The sequence below is a fragment of the Oryza sativa genome, chromosome 12, assembly GCF_034140825.1.
Source record: "Oryza sativa Japonica Group chromosome 12, ASM3414082v1".
In the NCBI taxonomy this organism is placed as follows: domain Eukaryota; kingdom Viridiplantae; phylum Streptophyta; class Magnoliopsida; order Poales; family Poaceae; genus Oryza; species Oryza sativa.
This window is the reverse complement of record NC_089046.1, coordinates 4395047-4403077: the sequence shown is the minus strand read 5'-3', so window position 1 is coordinate 4403077 and position 8031 is coordinate 4395047. Positions and strand designations below refer to the sequence as shown.

Below are 8031 nucleotides of genomic sequence, written 5' to 3'. Positions count from 1 at the left end.
TACAAAGCGCTACTCGTAGAGATAAAAGCAGCTGCTGCGCTTGGCTCAAAGCAACTAATCATGAAAGGGGATTCCGAGCTAGTCGTGAACCAAGTACACAAAGACTACAAGTGCTCCAACCCAGAGTTAGCCAAATATCTCGTCGAAGTTAGAAAGCTGTAACATAGATTCGACGGGATCGAGGTTCGACATATCTACTGAAAAGACAACATCGAACCAGACGACCTTGCACGGCGCGCTTCCAGACGAGAACCACTCGACCCCGGAACCTTTTTAGACATCCTTACAAAGCCTTCTGTCAAGGACATGCACAACGAAAGCACCACAGCCAACACCGACAACAGGCCGGGGGCTACAAAGGTCGCATATGTCGTCGCAAACATAGAGACAACAGACAACTAGCGCATCCCGCTTATCAAGTTCCTAGAGTCAGATGAGCTACTGGATGACGACACGGAGGTAGAGAAACTATCCTGTTAGGCCAAGATATATTGTTTGATCGGTAACGACCTATACAAAAAGGCCCCGAATGGCATCATCCTCAAGTGTGTATCATTCGACGACGGAAACGCTCTCCTTCTCGACATCCACGAAGGCATTTGTGAATCGCACGCCGGTGGATGCACCTTGGTTGGAAAGGACTTTAGACAAGGTTTTTTTGGCCAACGGCCCTCAAAGACGCCTGTGATATAGTGCAACGATGCGAAGCCTGCCAGTTCTTCAGCAAACACACTAAGTTGCCAGCACAAGCGCTTCAGACTATTCCTCTGACATGGCTGTTCTCATGCTGGGGGCACGATATCCTCAGGCCATCCCACGAGGACAGACGGCTATAGATTCCTGTTTGTTGCAATCGACAAATTCACTAAGTGGATTGAAGTAGAGCCAACAAATCAAAGCCGACAATGCCATAAAATTCATCAAGGGGATATTCTGCAGATATGGATTGCCTCACCGCATCCTCACAGACAATGGCTCCCAATTCACCAACGGTGATTTTCAAGATTACTATATTGAACTGGGAGTCAAAATATGCTTTGCCTCAGTATCCCATCCTCAGAGCAATGGACAAGTCAAACAAGCTAATGGAATCATACTCCAGGGGATCAAAACTCACGTGTATGATAGGCTCATGGCCTACGACACAAAGTGGGCTGAAGAACTCCAATCGGTCCTATGGTTTGTACGAACCACACCGACTTCGTCCAACAAAGAGACACCTTTCTTTCTCGTGTACGTATCAGAAGCCATGCTCCCCACAGAGCTACAACATCAAAGTACACGAGTTCGGAAATACTCTGACGAAGAGCAAGTGGAAAGGCGAAGCGACGATGTGAATCTACTCGAGGAGCATCGCGAACGAGTTGCCATCCGAGCAGCCTTGTATCAGTAGGCCTTACGCCGATATCACGAGAAGCGCATCAGAGCTCGTACACTTGCCATCGGCGATTACGTCCTCCGACGAGTTCAAAACCAGGCAGGGCGGAACAAACTCTCGCCTAAGTGGGAAGGACCGTACACGGTGGTACAAGTCTTATGACCAGGTGTGTTCAAGATTGCAGATGGCGATGGCTGCGAACTATCCAACTCTTGGTACATTGACCAACTACGAAAATTCTATGTATAGAATCAATGTATCCAAGTCTGTAAGCATCCCTTACAAAACATCATATCAGTAAAGGTACCTAAAGGTATTTTGAGTTCTTTTATGAACAAAACATTTCTAACAGTGTTCTACCCAGAGATCCCTTACCACGATAATATCTCATGTTGAAATCAAACCTAACGACCCTTTACGCCATTCTAACAAGCCTCTGAGAAACCTACGAGAATTTCGACTGGGGACGACCAGAGCAGATAAGGTCTTGTCAGAATTTAAGAGCTGAACGACCATGTAAAACCTGGTCATATAAGAGTGCTCAATGGTTGCGTATTAACTAAGCCATGTAATCGGAAATTGACTTTTCCAACTTCACGACTAGGGGCTAGGTAAATCGCAGTTTCAACTAGGCAAGTTTCGGGTCGCTAAGCCTTCTCCCCCGAGAACGATTTTCTTCGAGGACAAGATTGGGGGCTAGGGAGAGTTCCCAGCTCGATAGCAGGCAAGAAACGGCTTGTACAGAGAGTAGTACTCATACACACAATACCTTGCTTACACGCTTAGTAGATAGAGTTCAATCCTGTTTACAGAGCTTAAATAAAAATATCCATAGAGTACAAATCTTTTTCTAGGTGTTTCTTTTACAAGAGTTGAAATCTACCATGACGGCCATTGCCAGTTGTTGATGCGAAAAACACACACTGGCCTGGAAAATATGCTTAACTCCTGTGCAGGTCCAAAATCTTGCCTTTAGGTTCGTGAGCGTGCCAGTTGATTTGATCCTGCAATCAACAAGAATAAAGACAAGAAAAACCGTGGTTAAATCCATAAACGATAGCCGATCGGCTAGTTGCCGATGACATATCATTTATCTTCGTGCTGATGTCATGTTTGAATCGATCGGCAATAATGAATAAATAAGATAAAACTAAATCTACTCGATCGGCTGTAGATATTAACAACATACAATTTTTACTTTGATATATACTTAAACTAAGTGATTGGAATAGATCGTTCGCCATGCCGAGACAGTATAAATCACTTAAGTCGAAATATATATTAGAGCAAAGATTATATAGATGTTTACAACATAGCCGATCAGATAGATCTAGCACGTATCGGCTAATACTCCGATACTACTTTATACTAAGATATCGAAACAAGCAAGATATATTAAATAATGAACCTAATATAACTTCAATGAAACAAGATCTTAATATAAAGGGTAGATTTAGCGTAACAAATAAGCATACGAGACGTAAAATAGCTAAACCAGGTAAGATCGGTTGAAACTCCGATGCTATCTCTATTGATGATTATAAAACAGGCTAGATATCACAATTTCAGATAGAACTTAATAGATCGAACTCAACCGATGCAGCATTAAGCATAAAGATAACTGTAAGATCTAAACAAGATGATGAAAACCTTTTAGAGATGGTAGATACACGATATAATCTAGATCAATGACGAAATCTAACTCTATCGGCTACTCCCTATCAAAAGAAACCAGCCGATGACAAGTTATATAGCGCAACTAACAAAGATTATAAAGTATATGTGATAACTCGACGAATTACATAGACAAGATTAGAGTTTCATAAAGATGGAAGCACTAATCCCGAGAACACAAACCGTCATGGCAAGTTTACCTCTAGTTGAAGATCGAATCGATGCAGCTCAACCCGAAAGCAAGAACTCGTCGAAATAGAACGAAAGTAAAAGGGTGGCGATACGCCGAAAGTGTTATTGAACATGTGTTTTTTGATTACATGGGTTCGGGTCATATTAATACCCAAGATACAAAATATGTCCTTGCCGGACACGACTCTTATCTCTAACAAACTCTAAGATACCATAAGTCTTTGCAGCAGACTTTTGCCCAAACATATCTCTATGGAAATTACATAAGTTATCATAATTAATAGATACAATTGTCTATCTGAGAGCTTTATGTCCATTGTGGCAATTCTCATGAAGCACGTTGATCGATCCTAGAAACAGCTTTGAAACCAACTCCATCAGAATCCGCTGTGCCGGCTCCATCGGCTGTACCGGCTCCATCGGCTGTATCAACCATCCCCTAACCGATCCAACATAGCCGATGCCTTCACAGCTGATGCACACTCTATTCTTCAACATCTCTTTGCCGAATCCGCTTCGATTCCAATGTCGGACCTGGTTCATATCTTACCAAATTTGGTCGTTAACACCAGTTCATGGACGCAAAGATCTTCTCAGCCAAAGGAGCAAGGGAACACGCCAGCTGATCGAGTTCATTCGCCGACAACCGCGAAGGGTGAAACCCTTCACGCAGGAACTCGAGGTTCATCTGCAAGCAATGATCTCGGATGCAGGCAAGCACGTGGTCCCCGGCATATCGGCTGGCGTGGCGACACTCCTCCTTCAGGTAGTTGTTGATCTGCTGGCCAATGTCTCCTCAAGCTGGGCACACGCGCTCTTCATCCAAGATAGGTAGCCCGCCGTGGTCTCCTCGGGCTCTGTGCGATCAATCTTCAGCTGGCGGCAGACCTCGGCCACTGCACTGCAGCAACTCTTGAGGTATGAATTCAACCAGACTTCGCGATCTCGGAGCGCTTCTACAGCTTGACCCTTCTTTACCACCACCATGGACCATTCGAACTCTGCCACCTCAAATTTCGTTTCCGACAAAGGACTCGACGATCTCGCTCAGCAATCATGCTCTTGAGGTCTGGAAAAGGCAAGGGTTTAAGGAAATTCTCCCATGAGGACATATGTCTGGAGAATGCGAAAAACCTAAGGCAACCCACTTGAGTTCTCTTGGCGGAGCGAAACACGCGCCCAAGCCCGATGGGTCAGAGATGACATTCGTGTTGTCTAACACGACAATGTCCCCGACAACGTCAGAAGCAGGTGCCTCGCTCAGCAAGGCCAAATCGGTTGTCACGATATCAGGGCGTCCGCCTTGCTGGACGTCCTCGGCATCAAAACATCTACGAAGAAAAAGGACGCTACGAATTAACTTACCATGACATCAAAAGGGATGACTATTCTACCGTGGACAAAACAAACCCAAAGTGTTTATGCAAAAGACACAAGGATACAAGAAAGGAAATTACTCCTCAAATAGAGGGGGGACAATTTCCCCGAGATCCGCCACGTCCGACATCTCGTCCTCACACGTGGCATCGGCTCCCCCTTCGACAGTATCTCTTTCAGATCAGCGTCAGGAAGGGCGAGCTTCACACACGCGAGCACCTGACAAGCACCCGTGTGGATCCCGTTGGAGATCTCCTCCGAGACTTTGGCGGCGTGTTTGGAGGGGATCACTTCCATCGCCTTTGCCAGCTTGGACAGGGATGACATCACGGAGGTCTCGTCGGGGTACTCCGGGATGGTAGACTTGACACCACACATGAGAGCAAGCTGGTGGAGGCTGGTGAAGCTCTTCCGGAGCGACTCGCGGATGGAGAGGATGTGATCCTACATGTCATTCATCCGCTGCTCCAAGCCTTGTCACTGCATCTCGTTGTTGGCCATGATTTCCCTCATCTTCTAAAGGTCATCGCGGGCAACATCGAGTTCCGACTCTAGCTGGGCCACCCGCCCATCCGACGCTGTAGCACGGGCGGCTATGTGGTCCATCTCGGCGGCCACCTCCTGAGAAGCCGTTTCGAGGAGGCGCCAGCCTTCGGTCATCATTTGTGACCAGGTCAATGGCCCCGTCGGAGTAGGAGGCGGCGGTGCAGCCACGGGCATGACGGCGGACGGGATGGATTCGGCGACAACAGCTGCGGTGTCCACGCAATGAGAAGCGGCAGCGGGAGTCACGCTGGTCGCGACCTCATCCCCGCTCTGTGCAGAGATCGCTGAGGCCGTCCCGCCGACATCAGAAATACACTCAAAAGACCAATCAACATGACAACAAAAGGAGGTCCAGGATTCCACTTACCTGCTAGCGGCTCTCTTTATTATCCTCCTCTTCGGAGGAGGAGGGAGACGGCCCGTATCCTGAGTAAGATGGAAAATCAAGATCTCACCCCCATTGCCCTGCAAGGATAAATAAGGTAGCAAGATAGGGATGGAATGGCCTACCTCGGAGCCGCTGGATTTCTGACGAGATCCGGGGCCGCCGATCGTACGAGCCCAACCTTTCCTCTTGAGCCCGCTGCCTTCAGCGCTACAGGTCCAGAGGCGACGGCAGCGACTTCCTCCACGACTTTCTCCTTGAGAGAGGAGGAAGTCTAATGATCGACAAGGGGGCCTATGACATCCGTCAAAGGTAGAACCTGCGGGAGTTGAAGTCACTTCGTCTCCCAACAAAATGAAAAGGCGAAAGGCGTTCGGTTCACTCACATTGATGGCGTCCACCTTGTCGGCCGCTGACTTGTAGCAGAGGGGAGTGGGCAGTTCATCGGTTGCCGAGACGGGGCTGATCAGCACGTCTGTTGACGGTCGTTATCGATCAGTTTCGATCATCAATATTACCAAAATAGAGGAGAACTAGTTATGCTTGCAATGCATATCCTTGTTATAATAATAATATTCCACTAGTATTAGGTATATTGACCTTTTGCAGGGAATAACCATAAAGTGGAGGAGAATCAACATCAACCCAGACGATAAATCAATCGAACGATGTCGAGAATCAGACTTATGCATGAATGGGCCAAAAACTCAGAATTGACACGATCAACGTCCCTCACCCGCTGCATCACGACATCGGCGGAAAGATCTGAAACGCAAGGAAAAAGGTGAAGATGGGTCAAACCGAGAACACGAGATAGCTATTAAAGAGAAGACGAAGACTGCAACACGAGAACAAGTACCCCGCGACGAGATCCGTGTCACGTCCAAATCCCCCTCGAAATCGAACGCGGGGTGGGCGCGGGCCTGGAGTGACTGGATGCGCCGGGCAATGAAGTCTCGAGCGACATCATACTCAGTCAACCCTTGTTCTCGCAGGCCACCGATGACATTAAGGAAGGCCTCAAGTGAAGGGGTCAATAGAGGTTTGGAGGTCCAGCACTCCTGACGCTTTGGTTGGTCCTCAGGCACGACAAGAACCGGATCGAGTTCTTCAAGCTCAAGATAGAACCACTTCGATCGCCATTTGGTCCGGGATGTATGGCATTGAAAGGGTATGTACCTCGCTTTCATACCGTCATGTAAGCGAAACCCACAACATCCCGAGACCCTGCCAGTTTCCATCCAGTGGAGTTCATAAAAGAATCGGAAAAGGTCCAAGAAGGGCACTACCCCAATGTAGGCCTCACAAAGATGAGCGAAGATGCTCAGGAAAGCAATGGAACTGGGGTTGAGATGTAGAAGCGTGAGGCCGTAGAAATTCAGGATCAGCAAAAGAAATTCCGAAGGAGGAGGCAAAAAACCACAATGGATGAAATCCTCTACCACTACCATACGACCTAGGGCAGGGGAGCGATCAGCACCTCTTTTCTCTCTTGCCATGGTCTGTTTGGAAGGGAGGGCTCAGTCGGTGTGAAGCTTCTTCTAGCTAGCTGCGTCGGAGGAAGACTTGCCGAGGTCCGCCATTGGAAGAGGATCACCGGAGGAAGATGAAGAAACTTAGGGCTTTTGGGAGACGAAGGGTTCGAGGTTGCTAGAAGACTGGAGGATTTTTTGGAAAACAGACTTGAAATGGATCCCAAAACCCCTTTAAATAGGCGCACTACCTAACGGTTCGCATTCCAAGGAAGGAGAGAGATTGCCGCCGAAAAATCCTAAGGCCCGTTAAGGGCGGTTGTTCAGACTTCAATTTAAATTCATATTCAAACCGTTGGACTCCCTCTAGCGTTGTTGACGACTACCTGTCTCCTCGGTTTTGCGCCGAGATCGACTAAGTACGACAAGGCGCTGGCAGGAGAAGTTGCGAGCGACAACGTGAATTCATTTAAGTTGAAATTGGGGGCTAGTGTCAGGGTTACGGATAAGGCATACCTCCTATCCTACAACTTATGGAATACACGGATATGGTATACCTTCACGTATACGGATCGTTCCCATATACGCTGTTGGAATTCGTCACAAATTATGGAAAATATCTCCACGAGCCAAGTGATTTCCAAAGTCCTACTCGGAAGGGATAGAGTTTCTGTTATATCGTACAAGATCCGATGTCTTTGAATCTTACATGGGGATTAAGGTGATCCATGGTATAAAAGGGACCCCTACGGAGGGGTGCAAGGCATCGAATATCATCGCGAACACACTCACCATAATTTACAAAGACGAAGTGCATGGAGCTAAGTCGCCAGGAGATCTCGTCGGATATGTCGACTACGATCTCATTGGTATCGTTAGTTCCATCTACTTCTATTGTAATCTGTGGTTTTCGTCATCAATCTCATATAAACTGGACTAAGGCTATTACCTGACAAGGGCCTGAACCAGTATAATCCTTGTCTTCTATTTGCTTGATGTCGTATTAC

At 47.3% G+C, this 8031-nt stretch overlaps 1 long non-coding RNA gene across 1 annotated transcript; it reads right to left on the bottom strand.

The window, feature by feature from the left end:
• Positions 1–5453: 5453 nt before the first annotated feature.
• LOC136354716 (uncharacterized) lies at positions 5454–6028 on the bottom strand. The gene is made up of 3 exons (XR_010738319.1): positions 5939–6028; positions 5678–5846; positions 5454–5593 (listed from the first exon to the last, which is right to left on the bottom strand). It is a non-coding gene; the product is annotated as an uncharacterized lncRNA (long non-coding RNA).
• Between the last annotated feature and the right edge of the window lie 2003 nt (positions 6029–8031).